This window comes from Ambystoma mexicanum, chromosome 3p, assembly GCF_040938575.1.
Source record: "Ambystoma mexicanum isolate Mex_15411 chromosome 3p, UKY_AmexF1_1, whole genome shotgun sequence".
Lineage (NCBI taxonomy): Eukaryota > Metazoa > Chordata > Amphibia > Caudata > Ambystomatidae > Ambystoma > Ambystoma mexicanum.
In genome coordinates, this window is record NC_090925.1 from 473,550,863 (window position 1) to 473,574,506 (window position 23,644).

General features: G+C 51.9%; 1 long non-coding RNA gene across 1 annotated transcript in view; it reads left to right on the forward strand.

Moving 5' to 3' along the window:
- The window catches only part of LOC138580529 (uncharacterized), a 70,648-nt gene extending 49,373 nt beyond the window's left edge, over positions 1-21,275 (forward strand). Inside the window, exon 2 of the long non-coding RNA XR_011304281.1 lies at positions 18,685-21,275. This is a non-coding gene — a long non-coding RNA (uncharacterized lncRNA). The remainder of the gene's footprint in view (positions 1-18,684) is intronic.
- Positions 21,276-23,644: the final 2,369 nt, after the last annotated feature.

A 23,644-nucleotide genomic window follows, 5' to 3' on the forward strand; every position in this document is an offset into this window, starting at 1 on the left:
GAAGTCCCACACGCGATTACAGCAGGGTACGTGTATTTCAGGGGTGCGCAGGAAGTTCCACACGCGAATAGCCTGGCCGCGTGTATTTCAGGGGTGCGCGGGAAGTCCCACACGCGATTACAGCAGGGTACGTGTATTTCAGGGGTGCGCGGGAAGTTCCACATGCGAATAGCCTGGCCGCGTGTATTTCAGGGGTGCGCGGGAAGTTCCACACGCGAATAGCCTGGGCGCGTGTATTTCAGGGGTGCGCGGGAATTTCCACACGCGAATAGGCTGGGAGCGTGTATTACAGGGGTGCGCGGGAAGTCCCACACGCGATTACAGCAGGGTACATGTATTTCAGGGGTGCGCGGGAAGTTCCACACGCGATTTGGCTTGGTACGTGTATTACAGGGGTGCATGCGAAGTTACACACGCGATTAGGCTGGGTGGGTCCTGTCACCCTCGACGGCCCCTGCAGGCAGCCCACAAAACAGGGGACTACCCTGCACACCTGCTCATGTCTCCCACCACCCCCACCCCCCCAGTCACCAGGGGTACCCTCCACCAGGCCCCCACTCATGTCTCCCACCACCCCCACCCCCCCAGTCACCAGGGGCACCCTCCACCAGGCCCCCAACCATGTCTCCCACCACCCCCACCCCCCACCATCCAGGGGCACCCTCCACCAGGCCCCCAACCATGTCTCCCACCACCCCCACCCCCACCATCCAGGGGCACCCTCCACCAGGCCCCCACTCATGTCTCCCACCACCCCCACCCCCCACCATCCAGGGGCAGCCTCCACCAGGCCCCCACCCATGTCTCCCACCACCCCCACCCCCCAGCAGTGCAGGGGCAGCCTCCACCAGGCCCCCACTCATGTCCCCTATCACCCCCACCCCCCCCACCAGGGGCACCCTCCACCAGGCCCCCACTCATGTCACCCACCACCCCCACCCCCCCAGTCACCAGGGGCACCCTCCACCAGGCCCCCACTCATGTCACCCACCACCCCCACCCCCCCAGTCACCAGGGGCACCCTCCACCAGGCCCCCACTCATGTCCCCTATCACCCCCACCCCCCAGCAGTGCAGGGGCACCCTCCACCAGGCCCCCACTCATGTCACCCACCACCCCCACCCCCCAGTCACCAGGGGCACCCTCCACCAGGCCCCCACTCATGTCCCCTATCACCCCCACCCCCCAGCAGTGCAGGGGCACCCTCCACCAGGCCCCCACTCATGTCACCCACCACCCCCACCCCCCCAGTCACCAGGGGCACCCTCCACCAGGCCCCCACTCATGTCACCCACCACCCCCACCCCCCCAGTCACCAGGGGCACCCTCCACCAGGCCCCCACTCATGTCCCCTATCACCCCCACCCCCAGCAGTGCAGGGGCACCCTCCACCAGGCCCCCACTCATGTCACCCACCACCCCCACCCCCCCACCACCAGGGGCACCCTCCACCAGGCCCCCACTCATGTCACCCACCACCCCCACCCCCCCAGTCACCAGGGGCACCCTCCACCAGGCCCCCACTCATGTCACCCACCACCCCCACCCCCCCAGTCACCAGGGGCACCCTCCACCAGGCCCCCACTCATGTCTCCCACCACCCCCACCCCCCCAGTCACCAGGGGCACCCTCCACCAGGCCCCCAACCATGTCTCCCACCACCCCCACCCCCCACCATCCAGGGGCACCCTCCACCAGGCCCCCAACCATGTCTCCCACCACCCCCACCCCCCACCATCCAGGGGCACCCTCCACCAGGCCCCCAACCATGTCTCCCACCACCCCCACCCCCCACCATCCAGGGGCACCCTCCACCAGGCCCCCAACCATGTCTCCCACCACCCCCACCCCCCACCATCCAGGGGCACCCTCCACCAGGCCCCCACTCATGTCACCCACCACCCCCACCCCCCCAGCACTGTGGGGAACCTGCCAGCAGGCCCCCACACATGTCCCCCTGGCCCCAGGTCCTGACGATACACAATCATGGCAGTAATGGCCAGCATACCCAGCACAAACACCCAGGCAAGGATTGCATCCACCCACATAGTGAATGCAATCACATGACACAACCCCAATGCCAAGTATGCAAAAGAACACATGTCCGTCACACACACATACACAATGGGTGCAAGTGAATGTCAAAACCCATATCATGACATGTAACAAACCAATGAGAAAATAACACAAGTGTAAGAAAATATAAAAAATGTATTAAATACCAAAAATAAGTGAACTTTTCAAACATACAACGATGTGGCTAAGTAAATAAATGGTCCATGTCCGAGAACAAAAGTGATAAACAAAAAAACAAAGGAATAAAAAATTAAAATGAATTTGTCCAAAGCAATATCATGTCATAGGAAATTAATGAAAAACCATTACGTCATGGTGAAAACAATAAGAAATTAAAAAAATGTATCTCCCAAAAAAACAAACTATATACAGGAATGTTCCAGGGTCCATGAGCCCAACACCAAAAATGAAACCTACCACTAACTAATGTAAAATATATGTACAAAAAAGTGGCCATTGTCCGAGCGGTCCAAAATAATAAAAATAAATAAAGGAAACCTAGCACTAACTAACTAAATAACTATATACAAAGGCAGCGGGCAAGTCCTGCGGCTCACTTGGTGATGTTGCTGGCCAGGGCATCATCGAACTCCATGTCGATGTCCTGGAGGCGGGACTCTGTCCTGGCCCCGAGGTCTCACAGGGACAACCCCATGTCCACCTCAAACTCCCTGCGAGCTTCCTCGAGGCACTCAGCCCGCCTCAATGCCCGACGCATGGAGAACTCCGCCCTGACCATGGCGAGCCGCTCCTCTTCCGCCCGCTGCCGCTCTGCACCTATCCGCTGGCCAAACTCCTCCCACACGGAACACACCACCATCCCAGGGTTGCCCTGCCCTCCGGCCGATGCCTGCCCCTCTGATCTTGATGGGTGTCCAGTCAACTCGTCGAAAAAAAACTGGTCGACTGCAATTTGGTCGACGCAATTTGGTCGAAAACCATTTCGTCGAAAAAATTTTTTTATTTATATATTTATTTTTGGGTTTTCGTTTTGTTAAAAAAATGGGTTTTAAGAGAAAAAAAGGGGGTTGGGGGGGGACCCCCCCAAAAAAAAAAAAAAAAAGGGTTAAAATAGAAAAAAAAAAAAATTCGACAAAATGGTTTTCGACCAATTTGATTCGACCATTTGTCTGGTCGACCAATTTTTTTCGACGAATTCACTGGCAACCATCTTGATGGCCCCGAGCCATGATGCCTCCCACGTCGAGCCCGCTGCTGCCTCCGACGCCACTGCCTCTGCCAGCACGACGGCATCCAGGCTGATGGAAACCACCGACGCCGTCGTGCACGTGCCCTGCCCGATAATGCCGTCACATCTTCCATCTGCTGGGGTCCACTTGCTGTGTTGTCCACCCCTGCTGGACCTCCGACTCCCAACTGTGGCAGGGATGGGATCCCCACCGAGCTGGCTGCATTGGTCGGGGCAGGTCCACAGGGGGCCCTGGTGGCATCTGGGCCGGAAGACGGCAAGGAGAACGACCGGTGGATAGCCTGCACAGAGGAGGAGAGGGCCGTCAGATTGGCCAACACATGCAGGAAACCCCCGAACATGGCCGATCCCAATTGGGCCACGTCGGCACGGTGCACTTCGTGATGACGTGCGTGCTCCTCCCGGGAAGCACGCACGTCATCACGAATCACAGCCGTGCGCATCGCGACCCCAATCAGGACCTTCTCCACGCGGCCAGGGGTTACCACGTCCGCAGGTGGAGGGGAGTCAGGTGACATGGACATCCCCTCTACCTGCGGACGGGCCTGGGACGGGGCATCCCTGCTGGTGCATGGTGGTGCACTCACAGGGTCAGGGACAGTGACATGCACAGGCCCCTCCACGGTGACCTGTGCTGCCTCCTGCCCCTGGCCCTGGACTGCACCACTTGCACCAGCAGGGATGCTCCCACCAGGCCCCATGTGTGCACCAGTGTCGGCCTCCTCCTCCTCTGTGCAAACCACCAACCTGGATGGCTCCTCACCGTCTCCCGCCGTAGCAGGCCCCTGTGGGGGCTCACCCACCCCTTCCGCTGCAGCCGTGGGGGCATCCCCACCGCCTTGCTCCACAGCACCGTCTCCGCCCTCTTCTTCACTAGCCGCTGCGTAGAGGGAGACAAAGGACACAAGCATCAGGCTACTGTACAATGGTCCCCTAGACAGGAAGCAATAGCAGATGAGCACCACTGTCAAAGTAAACTTCCATCATGTCCCTCCACAACACATGGGTCAGTCCAGGCAAAACACACACAGTAACAGGCATGGTGCATGCCATGGACATTTCCATGCATGTCCAATGGACTCTAGAAACATTCAATGATATGTAACTCACATGCATCATGGCTCATGCATATCACATGCACACACTTCACCTCAGTCACATCCATCTGGCCCCAAACACACCGAACACAGGCGAAACAAGGGTAAGTTGGGTGCGTCACTGAATCTGTGCATTGTCACACACATGTGTCATGCATCCTTGGCATGCACAAGTCACAGACACGCAGGTCAGGCACACAGACATGGCTACCATATATGTACCTGGCATCAGCACCCATCCTTCACCCCCATCCATGTCCAGGTACAGAGACTGGCATGCTCTCATGTCCAAAATCTGCATAGGGCTCCCCATGCCGCATTTCAACACATGCAACAACCATGTGGGTCACACATCACTGGTCGCACATGCATTACCATGATGTCCCTGCACACATACATGCATACATGGCCCATGGCACACATACAGGCAAGTATCATAGAACCAGCACACCGCAACATGCCCTGTCTCACACAGCAATGCTTGGCCACTTACCGCTCAACTCCAGACGGGTCTCCCTCTCAAGGACCTGGGCGTGGAGCGCTGGGCGTACGCGTTCCAGGACCCTCTTCTGGATGGAACTCATGCGGCCCCGGCCCCCCTCCACGAGGCGCCGGGCCTTCACAAGGGTCCTGGACCTCAAGTCCTCCCAGCGCTTCTTGATCTTCTGGACGTTTAGGGTTGCCACCCCCTCCGCGTTGATGGCAACCACACAGTCGGCCCAGATCCTCTCCCGTCCTTCCTTGCTGGCGCGGGACGATCCAAAGAGGGCATCATACTGCCCCAGGACATGCTCCACCAGGACACCAACTTCGGTGGCAGTGAAGCTGGTGCCCCTCTGCCCCTCTGGCCTGGGGTTGCCACTGGTGCCAGATGTGGAAGTGCCCGACATGGCAACCCCAGAGGCAGGTGTGGGTGGGCAACTGGGTCCTGGGGCTGGGCTGTGGAGCGATGTAATCCCAGTTGGGAGTCTTCAGTTCCAGCAGGGGTGGACACAGCAACTGGACCCCTGCAGATGGCTGATGTGCAGGCACCAAATGGCAGGGCACGGTGGCAGCAGGCAGGCAGGCAGGCAGGCAGGCAGCAGCAGATAGCACGTGGGAGGCTGCTCGGGGCACTGGGGGGCAGTAACTCAGCCTTCTGGGCAGGAGCGTGGTGTTCCGTGGGTTTTCGGGTGGCCAGCTTGATACGGAGTGATTTGGCACGTGAAAATCCTGCACGTCAGCGTGAAATCCGAGGAAAGGCCCTTAGCGCGTTAGCGCGTCAGCACGCATACGCGATTCTATTGGACCAGAGTCCCTCAGCGCGTAAGCGCGTCTGACGTGACCCGCACGGGCGTTCCCCACTCAGCACGTGATGACGGAACACACGTGGAAATACTGCACGTCAGAGTGTCATCGCGTGATTGGCCTATGTACGTGTATTTCATTGCGTGTAATTGGACAAAAGTGCGCGTACACGCGATTGGCCTATGTACGTGTATTTCATTGCGTGTAATTGGACAAAAGTGCGCGTACACGCGATTGGCCTATGTACGTGTATTTCAGGGGTGCGCGGGCACTTACACACGCAAGTACGTCAGCGCACCTGTATGGCTGCTGCGTGGGAATTTCCACACGCTATTGGAGTGGGAACTAGATTCCAGGGGTGCGCGGGTCACACGCTCGCCTAGAACACGCGCAAAGCATTAATTTGCGCACTTTTCAAATAACAAGCCAGATGCCAGGATGAACATACCGTTCCTAGCAGCAGTGGCAGTGGGCTACCAAAGGAGGAGGAGGAGGAGAGTCAGGGCCAGAATATTCACACCCAGAACCAGCCTTTTCGGGATGCCTGATGACCAGGTGTATGGAAGGTACAGGTTTCCACCACACATAATACTGGACCTGGTGAGTGAGTGGGAGGATGACCTCACATCACCCACCCTGTGCTCTCAAGCACTCAGCCCCCTGGAGAAGGTCCTCAATGTACTGCACTTCTTAGCCACTGGGTCATTTCAGCGGACAAGTGCCATAGTGGGTGGGGTGTCACAGGCCACCCAGTCACGCTGCCTACACCAGGTCTTGGACATCATCACTGCACGCCCATCAGTCCGCAGGCACATATACCTGCCCAGAACACCTGCTGAAAGGCATGCTGCCGCCCTGGATTTTTACAGAGTGGCACGATTCCCCAAAGTGCTAGGTGCCATCGACTGCACCCATGTGGCTCTACGTCCCCCCAGGGCATCAGAGCACATCTATAGGAACCGCAAACACTGGCATTCCATCAACGTGCAGGTAGTATGTAATGCCAAGGGAATCATCACCTCAGTATATGCCAACTATCCCGGGTCCACCCACGACAGCTTCATTTACCGAATGTCCACCCTATGCCGGGACATAGATGCTGGGCGGCATTGTGATACATGGCTTCTCGGTGAGTATGTATGCCACTGCACATGCATGCATGTTGGATACTGAGCAAGGTCACAACCCCACCAATGATACCAATCACCACCTCCACAGGGGACAGTGCCTACCCTCTCAGCCCCCACATGATGACGCCAATTCGGAACCCCACCATGCCACCCGAGGTAAGATATAACACAGCCCACATTACAACCCGGGGCATAGTGGAGCGCACATTCGGAGTGCTAAAGTCACGCTTTCGCTCCCTTGACCGTTCTGGCGGGCAGCTGTTATACGCTCCCCCAGTAGTGTGCAGGATCATAGTGGCAGCATGTGTCCTGCACAACGTTGCAACACGCCGGGGCCTGCCCGTGGACATGGTGGTGGCCCCACATCCCCAACCACATGCACAGCCGCTGCGCATGGGAGGGGAAAGGGCACGAGGGAAGGCAGCCCGTACACAGCTAGTGGCTAATTACTTCACATAGTATTCACTCCCCTGTGGAGTGCACACTGGCCTGGCACATTCCATCTGACAATCAATGATGACTCAACCTGACACTGATCCTGAATGTCTGGAGATTCAACCGTGAAAAGCATATCAGCCTGAGATTGTTCACCTGGAAGTGTTACAATGTGTGCATCCCTACCCACACACAACACCAATGCAGTTTTGTGAAGGAACACATTCAAGCAGCCAAAATTAATACCCACTTGCTAAATGCAACAAGAGGACAGTGCCATGTCACCCAACCCATCCCCAGCACCGCCACACAACACAACGTGCCATGTCATGCTATGTGCAGGTAAACAAAGTAATCCCCACAACGTGACAAGTGTTGCGATGTACAGTGTCCCCAATTAAAACTTCCTACACCTGAAATGCTCACTGTAATGCAGGACAAACAACATACTTGAGCACGTACTACCATAAACATGACTTCAGTAATGTAATAAATCAGTTGTCTCACCACCTGGATATGCCTGCACTCCCACCACTTCCAACTGAACAGTGTTTGTGCCATGTAGAGTTGTAGGTGCACTGCTGCCAACAAGGACCCCATCTCCAGACTAGAGGGCCTTGTGTAGACATGAGGAAGGGACCTGCAAATTGGGAGGCAGACACAGATGATGAGTTACACATCAATGCAACATGCAGTGTACAACACAACAGCAATATGCACTAGGAATGTATACACAGTATTGACTAGACTACCCACACATGTAGTGGGAGTCCAATGTCACCATGTACTTCAATGTCACTTGGGCACACCCTTTGCAAGCCCATGGAAACGGGAAGCTGGAGGGGTGTGTGTGACTCAAACCCAGGCATCTGAACCTAATACATGACAAGCCTGCATGTGCCCAGCCACAATGCAGCGTATGCCCACAGGAACCACGGAAGCCAACAATGTGTCCCCAAAAAATTGGGTAAAATATAAAATTAAAAATAAAAATTTAAAAAATATAAAAAGAAAAAGAAAATCAAAAATGGCCATTAAAGGGCCCGGGGGGGTTGGGGAGGCCACCCAGGAGGTCCGAGGTCAGGGTGCACACCAGAAACCACCTGTGTGGATCCTGGGAAAAAAAAACACCTCCATGGGCTCATGGCCCACACGGCTACCCTATTGTGGGAGTATCACTGCTGTCGCTATTATCACCCTGTGCAGCTGCATCCGGAGGTGGTTGCACTATGGGAGGCAGCCCACGCAAGGCCCTACTCTGTTCCTCCATGGCTGCAAGCATGCGGGTGTGGTAGGTCTCGTTCTGGAGGATGAGGGTGCGGAGGTCCCCATGCAACAACTCACGGGATGCCCGGACCTCCGCCCTCGTTGCTTGCATCTCAGCTGAGAGCGTACGGGTGAGACGCTCCAGCTGCTGTTCTGTCCTTTGGTGTGTTGAAGCCTCTAGCTCAACAAGAGTCGTCCTGAGTTGATGTAGCTCCTGCCTCAGGGCTTCCCTGTGGCCCTGGGACTCTATGGAGATGGCCTCCTGCAGAGTCGCCAGTGCCGCCCGCCTGTCCCTGTTGGACGCCAACATGTCCTCCCTGTGTGACTGGCAGATGGAGTCGGTTGCCTGCTCTAGTCGCTCCATCAGCCTTTCAGGGGGGACAAAAGAAAGTGGCCACCCTATCCATGGCCTGAGCCATCATCTCGGATGATGCTGCCTGTTGGGTAGCCATACCGTAAATGGATTACTCCCATACGGTATTGCCAGGTGGCGTATGGCCACCACGTCGGCGGGCACCACACCTGTCTGGGGCAAGGCGGACTGCGCCTTGCTGTGCCGGCACTGCCTGAGGCTGCATGACTGCATTCCCCCTCTGATCTGCTGGCCCAGGAACAGGATCAGATGTCGCGGAGTGTGACCCTGCATCCGTAACCACCAAAGGCCTAGCTGCCAACACTGACATCCCCATTGAGGGTTCTGACCCTGGTGCAGGTGGGTGGGACAGAACAGATTCCCTCCCTGGAACACTCACCTGCGACGTCACGTAGGTCTCATCATCCGAGTCAACAGCTGAGTACAGCTCGGGGGAGGTGCAGCCAGAGACACCCCTTGAGAGCATGACCTGCAGCACTTGTGGGTTTTCACCCACCAGCACACCACGTCCCTCACTGGTGGTTGGTCGGCCCTCGGACCCCTCCTGGCTCTGCACCATCTCCACAACCCCAGCAGTATCAGGTGCGTCTTCCCCTGCAATGACATAATGACAAAGAAATGGAAACCCGCATTAGCACCATGGCACACAATGAGGGCTGTGAAACAAGAGAACCAGTACTTGATTGACACATGTCCCACATGACTAAGACCCTCCCATGCATGCACCCTCACTGCGTATGAAGGGCAGGCAAATGGCACACACTCATTACACAAAGATGGAAGATGAACACATTTCATGCATGCTGCCTGGCAGTGGCATCACACATTGCCTGTGATTGCCAGGTGACACACACATGCCATCACAGATGGCATGTGCCATTGCTATTGAGTGTAGATGGAGAGGAGGGCAGCACTTATTCATTCTGTCCAGTTCCCACATGCAATAGCTTTTCTAATTCTCACAGGTCTGCTTTATCACCTGGAGCTGCCAGTCCAATATGGTCCAATTGCACAGGGACATGTGTGAACATATGATATCCAGGTAACAAAGTAACTCCACTTTACCATGGCCATGCCATACATGTGACTAGAGGACTGAGGAATGCCTAGTATAAGTGGTGGAATGCATACAATCTGTCTGATTGAACATAGGAAAATAATCAACAATGTAGTGGCAAGGTGACACTTCAAGGCCAACTTGGGTGCTGTTGGGCTAGATGTCTACTGTTGGCAGAAGGGATACTGCAATGGCGAAATGCAGCTGCCCAGGATGTCTTGCATGAAGCACATGGCTGACCCATTCGACTCAGGCGCACACACTCTCACCTGGCACACAAACAGATGCCCTCACACACACACCATGCACATGGATGACACACACATGCATGTGCACTCACCAGACAATGCCTCGTAATCAGGCAGATCTCCCACGCCTTGGATCTGTTCCTCCGTGACGTAGGTCCCAGCGACTGACTCATGTGGAGTGAGTTCCATGTCTTCTACTGGAGACCCACCTCCAGTCACTAGAGTTGCGGCATGACTTGAGGCCAGCTTCTTCTTTGCCCTGCGCTTTAGGTCATTCCAGCGCTTGTAGCAATCATTGGCTGTGCGCCTCACGATTCCAAGGGCACTTACGATGTCCGCAATGGTCTGCCAGTGTGCCTGGCGTTGTGCAGGTGTGGTCTTGGATCCTGCAACAATGACCATCTCGTTATCATGTCCGGACACATACTCGACAAGTGCATTCAGTTCCACATCCGTGAAGCTGGGCTTCCTCGACGGACCGGACTGTGTAGCCGTGTCGGGGGCATCAGCCTGTGCCGGACGAGCACTCTTCCTCTTCCGCTTGGAAGGTGGTGGTGATCCTGAGTGTCCTGCGCCGCTCTGGACACTAGGGGCAGGAGCCCTGGTGGGCTCTGTATCAGGTGTGTGGGATTGCACACTCAGCATGGGAGTTGGTGCAGGCATTGGCTCAAGTGTAATGGTGTCATGGGGAATGTCAGCAGAATGGACTAGGACGGACACTGTCCTGGCTGGGTGTGTGAGAGCTGGGGTGGATGGAGCTGCAGCTGCCCCTGCAGCCTCTCCGCCCTGCCTACTTGGGGCAGCAGATGACCTTGCTGCCCCAGATCCACGTGGCATGATAGCATCAACGTGCACCAGCGCACGTGTCGTAGCCCTGCTGACCTGGAAGTCAGCCATGGAGTCAGCCAGGTCTGGTGCCACAATGGGCTGGTCCAACAAGGGCTGAGCATGGATGGTGTCAGCCACTTCAGTCTCAACGGGAGGGGGGGAGGGGGGGGGCAGGGGGGGGGGATGATGGGTGCCCTTGACTGGTCCTCCACACATGGGGGGACAGGCTCACCCTGCAAGTTACGACCACGTCCCCTACCGGATCCACCACGGCCACCACTTGTGGCTCTTCCACCTTTGCCACCCTTACGGAATCCTCGCCTCCCAGCCATGGCACTGATATTAATGTGCGTATGGGAGTGGCTGTAGACAATTGTCCTGGGCAATTGGGGGTCAAAGGGGTTGGGTACCAGATGGTAATTGTACCCTAGTGCTCTAGCACGGCTGATTGTAACCCCTGGGGAAAGATGACGGGTCACGCAACGCACAGGAGGCCCAAAAAAGGGAGATGACGTGCACGCAACCCCTCCTAGACCACGTGTGCAGAAAGAAAAACCTGCACTACGCTGTGGCACCCAGTAACACAAGAATGAACGTATGCGTGTCACACGCAGCCTAGAATGACCTCTGAAGGGGTAGGCTACACACGGGGCAAGCATAGAAGTTGGAAACGTGCGTGACTCACCGTCTGCCAGGTAAAAGAGCGTGAAAAATGAGCGCGTTTGGCTGGCTAAACCCCCACCAAAAGAAGATGTGTACGCTGTCTGAGAAGACAGGACAACAGTAGAAGGGGACACTGTTTGAGGGAACAGGCCCAGGTAAACCAGTACAAGAGGAAAAATAGAGAAAAAGCTGTCAGAGGTAACAGGGAGTACGAACTGGAAACGCCGTGAAGTAAATCACGTGTGAAACGACAAGAAGTACAGAATTCACCCACTCGCTCTCCACGAAAAGCACGTACAAGGAAATGGTGTTCTACATGTACCTTATATACAGGCCCACACGTACAGCGTCACTTACGCGGCGTGTACGTTCACCAATCACACGCTTTGTCACTCCTGCGTGTAGATCCATTTTCATCAATCACACGCTTTGTCACTTCTGTGTGTAGATCCATTTTCACCAATCACACGCTTTGTCACTTCTGCGTGTAGATCCATTTTCACCAATCACACGCTTTGTCACTTCTGCGTGTAGATCCATTTTCACCAATCACACGCTTTGACACTGGGACGTGTCACGCAACAATTTCCTGCACGTGCAGGTGACTATAGGCGCGCATATGCTGTTGACGGGTTTACGCGCTAAGGGCCTTTCCTCGATTCACACGCTGACGTGTGGGATTTCACTCCCTATCAGGCTGTCCACGCGTTCACACACGAGAGACCACGCTCCTGGCCAGGAGGCCAAATTACTGCCCCCCAGAGCCCTGAGCACGCTCCCGCCTGCCATCTGCTGCTGCCTGACTGCCTGCTGGCCACGTGCCCCACAGTGCTGGTGGGTGGGGGTGTTGGGAGACATGGGTGGGGGCCTGGTGGAGGCTGCCCCTGGTGGCGGGGGGGGTGGGGGTGGTGGGGGGCATGGGTGGGGGCCTGGTGGAGGCTGCCCCTGGTGGCGGGGGGGGGTGGGGGTGGTGGGAGACATGGGTGGGGGCCTGGTGGAGGGTGCCCCTGGTGGCGGGGGGGTGGGGGTGGTGGGAGGCATGGGTGGGGGCCTGGTGGAGGCTGCCCCTGGTGGCGGGGGGGGTGGGGGTGGTGGGAGACATGGGTGGGGGCCTGGTGGAGGGTGCCCCTGGTGGCGGGGGGGTGGGGGTGGTGGGAGACATGGGTGGGGGCCTGGTGGAGGCTGCCCCTGGTGGCGGGGGGGTGGGGGTGGTGGGGGGCATGGGTGGGGGCCTGGTGGAGGCTGCCCCTGCACTGCTGGGGGTTGGGGGTGGTGGGAGGCATGGGTGGGGGCCGGGTGGAGGCTGCCCCTGGTGGCGGGAGGGTGGGGGTGGTGGGAGACATGAGTGGGGGCCTGGTGGAGGCTGCCCCTGGTGGCGGGGGGGTGGGGGTGGTGGGGGGCATGGGTGGGGGCCTGGTGGAGGCTGCCCCTGGTGGCGGGGGGGGTGGGGGTGGTGGGAGACATGGGTGGGGGCCTGGTGGAGGGTGCCCCTGCACTGCTGGGGGTTGGGGGTGGTGGGAGGCATGGGTGGGGGCCTGGTGGAGGCTGCCCCTGCACTGCTGGGGGTTGGGGGTGGTGGGAGGCATGGGCGGGGGCCTGGTGGAGGCTGCCCCTGCACTGCTGGGGGTTGGGGGTGGTGGGAGGCATGGGTGGGGGCCTGGTGGAGGCTGCCCCTGGTGGCGGGGGGGTGGGGGTGGTGGGAGACATGGGTGGGGGCCTGGTGGAGGCTGCCCCTGGTGGCGGGAGGGTGGGGGTGGTGGGAGACATGGGTGGGGGCCTGGTGGAGGCTGCCCCTGCACTGCTGGGGGTTGGGGGTGGTGGGAGGCATGGGTGGGGGCCTGGTGGAGGCTGCCCCTGCACTGCTGGGGGTTGGGGGTGGTGGGAGGCATGGGTGGGGGCCTGGTGGAGGCTGCCCCTGCACTGCTGGGGGTTGGGGGTGGTGGGAGGCATGGGTGGGGGCCTGGTGGAGGCTGCCCCTGGTGGCGGGGGGGTGGGGGTGGTGGGAGACATGGGTGGGGGCCTGGTGGAGGCTGCCCCTGCACTGCTGGGGGTTGGGGGTGGTGGGAGGCATGGGTGGGGGCCTGGTGGAGGCTGCCCCTGCACTGCTGGGGGTTGGGGGTGGTGGGAGGCATGGGTGGGGGCCTGGTGGAGGCTGCACCTGCACTGCTGGGGGTTGGGGGTGGTGGGAGGCATGGGTGGGGGCCTGGTGGAGGCTGCCCCTGGTGTTGGGGGGGTGGGGGTGGTGGGAGACATGGGTGGGGGCCTGGTGGAGGCTGCCCCTGCACTGCCGGGGGTTGGGGGTGGTGGGAGGCATGGGTGGGGGCCTGGTGGAGGCTGCCCCTGCACTGCTGGGGGTTGGGGGTGGTGGGAGGCATGGGTGGGGGCCTGGTGGAGGCTGCCCCTGCACTGCTGGGGGTTGGGGGTGGTGGGAGGCATGGGTGGGGGCCTGGTGGAGGCTGCCCCTGGTGGCGGGGGGGTGGGGGTGGTGGGAGACATGGGTGGGGGCCTGGTGGAGTCTGCCCCTTGTGGCGGGAGGGTGGGGGTGGTGGGAGACATGGGTGGGGGCCTGGTGGAGGCTGCCCCTGCACTGCTGGGGGTTGGGGGTGGTGGGAGGCATGGGTGGGGGCCTGGTGGAGGCTGCCCCTGCACTGCTGGGGGTTGGGGGTGGTGGGAGGCATGGGTGGGGGCCTGGTGGAGGCTGCCCCTGCACTGCTGGGGGTTGGGGGTGGTGGGAGGCATGGGTGGGGGCCTGGTGGAGGCTGCCCCTGGTGGCAGGGGGGTGGGGGTGGTGGGAGACATGGGTGGGGGCCTGGTGGAGGCTGCCCCTGCACTGCTGGGGGGTGGGGGTGCAGGGGGACATGAGCAGGTGTGCAGGGTAGTCCCCTGTTTTGTAGGCTGCCTGCAGGGGCTGTGGAGGGTGTACAGGGAACACCTGTGAGGACCCACCCAGCCTAATCGCGTGTGACTTCCCACGCACCCCTGTAATACACGTACCCAGCCAAATCGCGTGTGATGATTCCCACGCACCCCTGTAATACACGTACCCAGCCAAATCGCGTGTGATAATTCCTGCGCACCCCTGTAATACACGTACCTGGCCAAATCGCATCCCTGTAATACACGTACCCAGCCGAATCGCGTGTAAAACTTCCCGTGTACCCCTGTAATACACGTACACAGCCAAATCGCATACCCCTGTGATACACGTACCCTGGCTAATCGCATGTAAAACTTCCCGCATACCCCTGTAATACACTACCCTGGCCAATCGCGTGTTAAACTTCCCGCGTACCCCTGTAATACACGTACCCTGGCTAATCGCGTGTATAACTTCCCGCTTACCCCTGTAATACACGTACCCTGGCCAATCGCGTGTTACACTTCCCGCGTACCCCTGTAATACACGTACCCTGGCTAATCGCGTGTATAACTTCACGCGTACCCCTGATATGCACGTTACCCACTTTGCGTTCCTTGTTTGGCAGCCCTGTAAACTGGTCCAGGGTTAGCGCAGCCCTTTGCGATGATTGTGCGATTTTGATGGCTTTTCCTTGCGCGAGGGCGTTCTTGGGGGCGTTACTGGCACTGATGCTGGGTCGCTGCGATACTCTGCGCCACGGCTGGTTTGGGAGCCTGAAATCCATGAATACGCTGTGCGCGGAAATCGGTTTTAGCGCACGTGCCTGGCGCAGTCAATCGCACGCGGACACTCTGCGCCAGCCGCTTGCGACACTTTTCTGCGAAATTCTATGAATTACCCTGATAGTGTTTAGTTTTGTATTATAGGGAATGCTTTGCTGAATCCAAAGTTGTTTTCTCATTTAAAAACAGACACACCAATCCCAAGTTATGAGTGATAAGTGATTCATTTCTGTTAATTGCAGTTAACTGGTAGTTGGTAAGAAGAACCTTATCTGGCTGTGATCAGTGGGTGATACCTACCTCATTCTGAAGCCTGATGTTTAACCACGCCCATGATGTGGCCACTGCCTTTCATAGCAGGTTTTATACAACATTGGAAATGTTGCGTGAGATTGCCTACTGGCCACACATGGGCCAGGACCTTAACATTTACCTAAAGGGATGTCTTGTGTGTGCTCAATTCCAACACAGTTGACGCACACACAGAGCTCCCCTACGCAAAAGGGGAAATACACTATCTTGGTCAGATTTGCATGTTGATTTCATTGGGCCAGTCAATTCGCTCCTCTAGAGGAAACAAGTACATGTTGTCGGTGACATGCTTGTTCACAAATGGGTAGAATGACTTCCAGTCCAGAATTATAAGGCGGAGACAGCTGCTGCACTAATGATCCACAACATCTTCTTTTGTTTTGGCCTCCCATAATGGATTGAGTCAGACCGAGGAAGCCATTTTACCAGTTAGGTGATAGTGAAGATGTGGGATAAAAAGGGGTAAAAAGAAAACTCCACACTGCCTACCACCAGGCCTCAAGCAGGGGGTAGAGAGATATAACAAAACTGTTGTGAGCATCTTAAAGAAGTTTGTGGCAGACTCTGGACCCAGTTGAGACATCTGATTGCCACTTGTCCTGATGGATATTACGTCTACACCATCTTCTGCAAGAAAGATGTCTCCATTTGAGTGCATGACTGGAAGAAAAATGGTGTTACCACAGCATCTGCTCTATAGGACTCAGACGCAGACACTGATAAATGCGTCCACTACTAGTACATTGAAAATGTAAGGAAGCACCTCCAACATGCTTTTGCTTATGCTCAGCACAATTTAGAAAAGACAGCTGAAGGAAGAAAGACCTATTATGATCTAAAGACCACCAAGAAAGAGTAGGAAGTAGGTGACAAAGTTTAGCTGTACAACTTTCAAAGGAAACAGGCCTTGTAGTGGAAATTCCTCTCATTTTGGCGTGGAGCCTTTGAAATTGTAGATAAAATATCACCAGTTGCTTACAAGATCAGCATCCCAAAAGGTGAACAGACAGAAGAAAAATGGGTCCTCATCAATCAGTTGAAAAGCTGTCACCCCAGACATGCTTTGTCACTGATTGAAGACCCAAATGAAAGTTGAGCAGAGGAACCATCTGAAGAATTAAGATGAAGGATGAAAAATCAGATGGCAACTAAAACCAATATATATTCCTTTTGGCACATGGAACGTTTTTTCCTTTGATTCTGTATACTTTGTTTATTTATCATGTTTCGGCTTAACATCTTTTTTGATGCTCAGTAACTTCTGTAATCCTATAAGACCTATTATGATCTAAAGACCACCAAGAAAGAGTAGGAAGTAGGTGACAAAGTTTAGCTGTACAACTTTCAAAGGAAACAGGCCTTGTAGTGGAAATTCCTCTCATTTTGGCGTGGAGCCTTTGAAATTGTAGATAAAATATCACCAGTTGCTTACAAGATCAGCATCCCAAAAGGTGAACAGACAGAAGAAAAATGGGTCCTCATCAATCAGTTGAAAAGCTGTCACCCCAGACATGCTTTGTCACTGATTGAAGACCCAAATGAAAGTTGAGCAGAGGAACCATCTGAAGAATTAAGATGAAGGATGAAAAATCAGATGGCAACTAAAACCAATATATATTCCTTTTGGCACATGGAACGTTTTTTCCTTTGATTCTGTATACTTTGTTTATTTATCATGTTTCGGCTTAACATCTTTTTTGATGCTCAGTAACTTCTGTAATCCTATAACAGCATCACATTTCTGTTTGCTGTTGAATAATCATCAATTTTTTTACCTCGGACACTCCCTTCATTTTCTTTTACATATCTTGTCCGGTTGCTGCAGTACAATTGCAATTTCGCTTCTTTAGGTTTTAAATTTTGTATTGACATTTGCACCTTTTGAGCCTATTGATCTTTTTATCATCCACTTGCGCTTTAACTGTTGTTTCAATTTGCTATTTTGACTGATGAATTTTTCAGTTATTTATATGCACTTGCACTTTATTGCCATCTTCATGCTGCTCTTAAAACTTTGCACTTTGCTAAACACTATGCTGCTATTAAGCACTTGCACTTTGCCAACAATATGCTGCTATTAAGCACTTGCACTTTGCTTTTACCTTGTGCTGTTTATACTGTGATCGACACAATTGGTGGATGATTTTAGCTCATTCTAACATTTTTAACATTTTTAACCATGTCATATTGAAGCATATTGAAGCTGTTGCAGTCTGCTATTATTTCATTGCCATTCAGCATTCACACAGTTTGGTTTGATTTAGCACTGTATGTTTTATAATCCATGCAACTGTATGAACATTTTTGACTCTTTTACAAATTTTGGCTCGGGTAATTTTACTTATTCTGTTACCCCTGTGTTTTTGTGATCGGGTTGTGTCCTAATGTCATTTATTTGTTTCTAGGTACAAGTACTTTGCCATTACGTTACAAGATGTCTGCCATTGTTTTACCAACACAGGTATCCACTTGCCGAGGTTTAGAAACCATGAAGGGACTTACCCTGCTGTTTATACTAAGCTTAGCCCATCCTCCCCATTGATGAACAAGCAATGTGTATAGCGCGAAAAGCGTCCATACAGGACGGCTCTCTGGGTGTCCTGCCTCTGTTTTGGGGTCTATGACGGTTTTGTTTTTAAACATGATGCAACTTTTGTATCTTTAATAAACTAGACAGTAATTTGTTTCAAGTTTCTGGCTCTTATTATCTATGAACAGGACCTTGCTGCTTCTTTACATGACTTGGAGTGCAGGTTGAACTGTCCATCTCCATGGCGTTTTTTTCCTCTTTTTTTTCTTTGTTTTATATATATATATATATATATATATATATATATATATATATATATATATATATATATATATATATATATATATATATCAGGGAGTAATTTACTTGGGGTTATTGTACAAATGAAGAAAATAAATGAATTATGTTTTGTGAAATGGTGAACATGTCATGCTATAATTGTATGTTGTTGTTTTTGTAAATAATATGTGAATCTTCTGTGGAAAAAGGTGTGTAAAAAGTACTGAAACTCTTTTTCTTTCTTTTATTAGCGAACTAACCTCCTTAACTCCCAATCTGGAGGTGAGAGTGGCATCTGGTGAGAACCCCAGGGACCTGGGAAAAAAGGAAGAAAGGAAGAAAGGGGCTACCATGCCACAACCTCCAACCCAAAGATGGAAGTGGAGGTTGGAGTCATCGCTCCCTAATGAAGGAGAACAGGCGTGCCATGCCATACCCCCCAACCCAAAGATGGAAGAGGAAACTGGCGTGCCCTCTCCCTAATGAAGGGATAATGCCTAATGAAACCCCACTCTGCCCTGCTCTTCCCCAACAAAGAGTCATGGAAGAACAGGGGGGGGGCATGTGGCGTTTATTCAAAGGCCCCAAACAGAGGTCCCTTTCACATGAACAGCAGGATTTTAAACACTGAACCAAAAACAGCTTGGCCTGTGTGTTTTTGTTTAAGTTAAGTTTAGAGCCATATGTTAAAGGGGCCTGCCTGTCACTACTAAAAAATAATCATCATTTTAATTCACAAAAGAAGGAGGAATCAAATATCCCTTTCACAATGAAAACAGGATTTTTAAACAGTGAGACAAAAATGGCTTGCATAGGTGTGTGAAAGTAAATGCAGTTTAATTGTGAAAATGTATCAGTGGTAACAAAAAAATGTCAAGGAAATGCCATGATGTGCTTATTGACAAAAAGCAGTGTATATTATGTTTCACATAAAAATTACCAGTGATATTTAAAAAGCCACTTTGTTTTCATGGAAAATTGTCAACTCAAGGCAAACCTTTTTTGCTTGCTGTGGTCACACTTCACAAGGAAATCTTACACTGCCAATCTGGATGTTACATCTCCCATCTAATTGCCAACTGCAATAAAGTGTCCTGATGAAGGTGTCAAAAAACAGTGTTCCCCAGACTGGCTGGCTCTGAAGGCAATCACTGCAGGTAAGTGCCCCTTGGCTGGAGCATGACCACCATGTGCGAATATGGGGACAACAACTTCAAAGACCAAGCTTCCAACACAAAGAAAGTGATAAAAAAATAAACTTTGGGTACAGGCAGACCCAGTAAAAACAAATGGCCTGAAGGCAAGATGAAGGCCATTTGTCCCACCTAAAGATTCACAATTAATTTAAAAGGACTATTATCATTTAGGCCTTTTTCACAGCAACCATAAATCATACTGATTTCATTTATGTACCATTTTGTATGTATTTTCCAGGCAATTGTAGTGATATACAATTCATCAATTTGCAACTCAGGGAACTGTAATGGCCAGTTAAACTAGGTTTCTAGCTGATCTGAACCATTTCCAAATGTGAGAGTTGTTGAACGAGGGGAGAATAAAATTAGGGATATGGGTAATAACTTACATATTCATAACTGTTATGGTTTTTATAGAAACGGCAGAAAAGTGCCCCACGGCTGTGCAACATGGGACAGACCGAGTGGTCAGCTTATCTAATTCCCCATGATTATCTGAATTATAAAATATGTATATTATGGCAGTTGCTAGTAGAATTATGATATCTGCAGACCCCTAAACCAATCCTGACTGGGAGGCTGGATTTGAGAGGAGAGAGAAGGGTAAATGTCCAATCCTAGTTGCGAGAACTCTGGCAGCGTTTTTCTTTCAGTTTGTAAAACTGGCAGTGTCATTGCTGCTATATAAGGGCAGAGTGTCCTGAGATGCAGGTGGCTTTCCTGAACTTCAAACAGATGCTTTCTATGTAAGTAGAACTGAGCCATGGGAAACCAAAAGGTGGGAGAGTCTGCTTGCCTTGAATCATTTCCCTTTATAGTGGGCAGAGGGCAAAACTGTGTAGATCCTTAGCATATTTAACTAAACATATTAATTTAATTATTTCTCCATTTGGTAGAACACTACATGATGAATTTTGTTAAAGTTCAAAAATGTACAAATCACACTTCCCAGTATGCACTGAAAATGATAGCCTTTAATTTAACTGGGAACACTTTTTGTCCTGCTGACCCAGACCTCTTTAAGGAAGAGGGGTATCTTTGCTCCTAAATCAGTCCAACCTTTTTATACAGCTTCCCCAACACAGACCTTTTAGTGAAGGGGGGTCTGGAATCCAAAATTCCCCAAGTCATTCACATTTTTCTGTCTGACTTCCCCAACACAGACCAAAGTAGGGGGGTCTGCAAAACACACCCATAAATCACCCTGTGTTTAGTTTAGACCAAATGTGTGGGCAATATCATAATTGCCATCTGTATTTGTACCAATCTTGAAATGCTACTGGTAGCCTTTTACACCCGCAGGAAAATCAAAATCTCACAACACTACATGATAATTGTTTTGGTTACTTTAATTAATTCTTTAAGTGATATTTGTAGAAAGTGAAGAATTGTGATTGTGTTCTTTTCAATTCACCTTTGTGATTTATTTATGCTGAGAGAAGTTGATTGTGTTGTGCCACAGATAAAATGGTGTTTGACATTTTCGTGCAAATTTCTATTACTTTTAATTTAATTAAATACCAATACATTTCCCATATTTCCCATACACCGGCCTGGTTCTTGGCTCATTGTTAGCTCAGGGGGAGGGATCCAAGGGGCAGGATATATGTCTGAAGTAATGCTGAATAAAAGAATCTGTTAAACGATTTGTTGAGTCACACCTTGCGTGGGGAAGGAGGGAAATCCCTGTGTTGTGGGTGCTTCTCAATAAACTGTTACAAGCTTCATATATATTTTGAATACCCATACGTCTCCCTTCAGTTAGGCTAATTGATGTTTCATTGATTGGTGAAGTGATTTTGTTCTTCCAGAGCTCTGATCATGTCTTCTTGGGAACTGGGCTACAAAGGTCCATACCAAGCACACATTTGAACATTTAAAGTGACATACACAAAAAGAAAGCAAGACTATGGTGCAGTTTCATTTAATTCCAAATGGTAATGTAGGCTTTTTCAATAGATTTCATTCAATAGTGTTTATTACAATAAAATGTGTGGTCGATTGTGTAATATGGCTGCGCAAAAGGAACACTGAATGATTTGACAATTGCTTGGAAAGACTTCCGTTGGTGACATTTTAATATTAAAAGGGTGATAAGTCCTGCACAGTACATTCTCTTTAATAACAGGGTTTTAAGTGATATTAAATCACGTGACATCCAACCAAAGGTCACCAAAGCAGAGCCACAGAGAGAAAATATGGTAATTCCAAATGTAGTACTGAAGCACTTTCATATTTTGCTGCAGTAGAGACCACTCTTGTCACCCCCATTCCGGCATTTTTAGGAAAGTAGGGCTCAGCAAAATGCACTCATTGCAGAGAATTACTTGCACTGCCCCGACTTTATGCCATTGAAATCAGTCTCAGGTCTCAGTTGAAATGTGCTATGCTTCACTTTTGCATGGGAGACACCCAATACAGAAAACATACATGAGAATTCTAGACTTAACTTTAAGAAAGAAATCCTTGATTTCTGGGCTTTCAGTCAGTGATATCATGGTTTGCTTTCAGCTTTGAAATGCCAACAAATCTAAGACGAGTGTCATTTTTGCTTAGTTAGGGTAATTCTTGAACCATTAAAAAGTTAGAAAGTGCATACTTATATTCTATATTTACTCTGTTCACTGTTGATGATTCAGTGCAACAATGCCTCGAGGAATCTAGGAGGCAAAGGGGTTAATTTGAATAAAGTCTCAATTGCACAGAGCAGATGACCAATGCATTCACTTAGCTGCACTGCAATCCACTCTATGGAATTTTCTTGCGTTGTACTATGAAGTGCAACAATTTAGTGTAAAACCTGGTGGAATAGGGTTTACACTAATTTGGGGTGTGAAGACAATGGGCCTCATTACATTGTTTCCGGAGGGTTGACGCCAGACTCGTAGCACTTTTCTGGCGCCTACCTTCCCGGTGCCACTGGGACATTACATGTTCCGGCGGATCGGGAAGTCAGGCGATTGAATGTTAGTCCCCATTCCCATGAAGCCCCATAGTACTCCTTGGAAGTGTGGACATGGGAGCTCTGGCACTGCTGCTAATGGTGCCAGTGCTTCCATGAAAACTCTGTGGGCGGGTGCCGGTGTGCTGCGGGTCAGACCTGCCAGACGCAAAGGCCTCCACCACAGAGTTGTAGTGTGGCAGTCTGGAAATGGGTGCTGGTACATTGCGACCGACACCCATAATTCCAGACCGCCACACTTGTAATGAGGCCCAATGTCTCCCTCCATATACTCATGAAATTCTATGGAATCCACCAGCTTATAATACCTGCTAAAAGTAAGTGGGTTCCACAGGAACCAAATGGTTCAAATGGCTGGTAAATCATTTGGTTTTAGCAGGTGGAACTTGATGAGGAGAGGGTGATGGTCATACTCTTCCATGCCCCCATCGTGTTTGGCAAAACCACCAAAATTCCCCAGAGTACAAAAAGCATTATTGTACTGGGTCAAACAATGTTAATACATTGCATTGCAAAATGAACCGCTGAGTGTGACATTTGACACAGTGTGCATGCATACAATCTCAGACAGTGAGAGAAAAATGTATTGTTGCAGGGAATAATTCACATTTCGATGTGCAAGAATTTGTTGACTTGATTTTATAACAGTTTTGAATTATCACCTTTGAATCTACATGTACCATGTACAAAAGTGAGGTTAGTCATTCGCTGCCATCAAAGTTGACCCACCCATACCCATACCAATGCTAATACTGCTCAAAAGTCGCCAAATGTTTGAACAGTATCCATGCCATATTGCCTGGGCAGTGGTTGCACTTATCAATAAATCACTTGATCATTCTCTGCTGCAATGGTTGTCAGTGGGAAGTCCTGCAATTAATTTGCAAGGCTGGGCTGTGGTCTATTGAGAAGAGTAAGGCAGGCATTGGAAGGATGGGCTTGTATTACAGCCAACATAATTCCAATGGAAATGCATATAAAGGTCATTAGGCCTGAGAAACGTACATGGCGAAACATGTATAGAACTGCAGTTCTCGACAGGTGTACCCACAA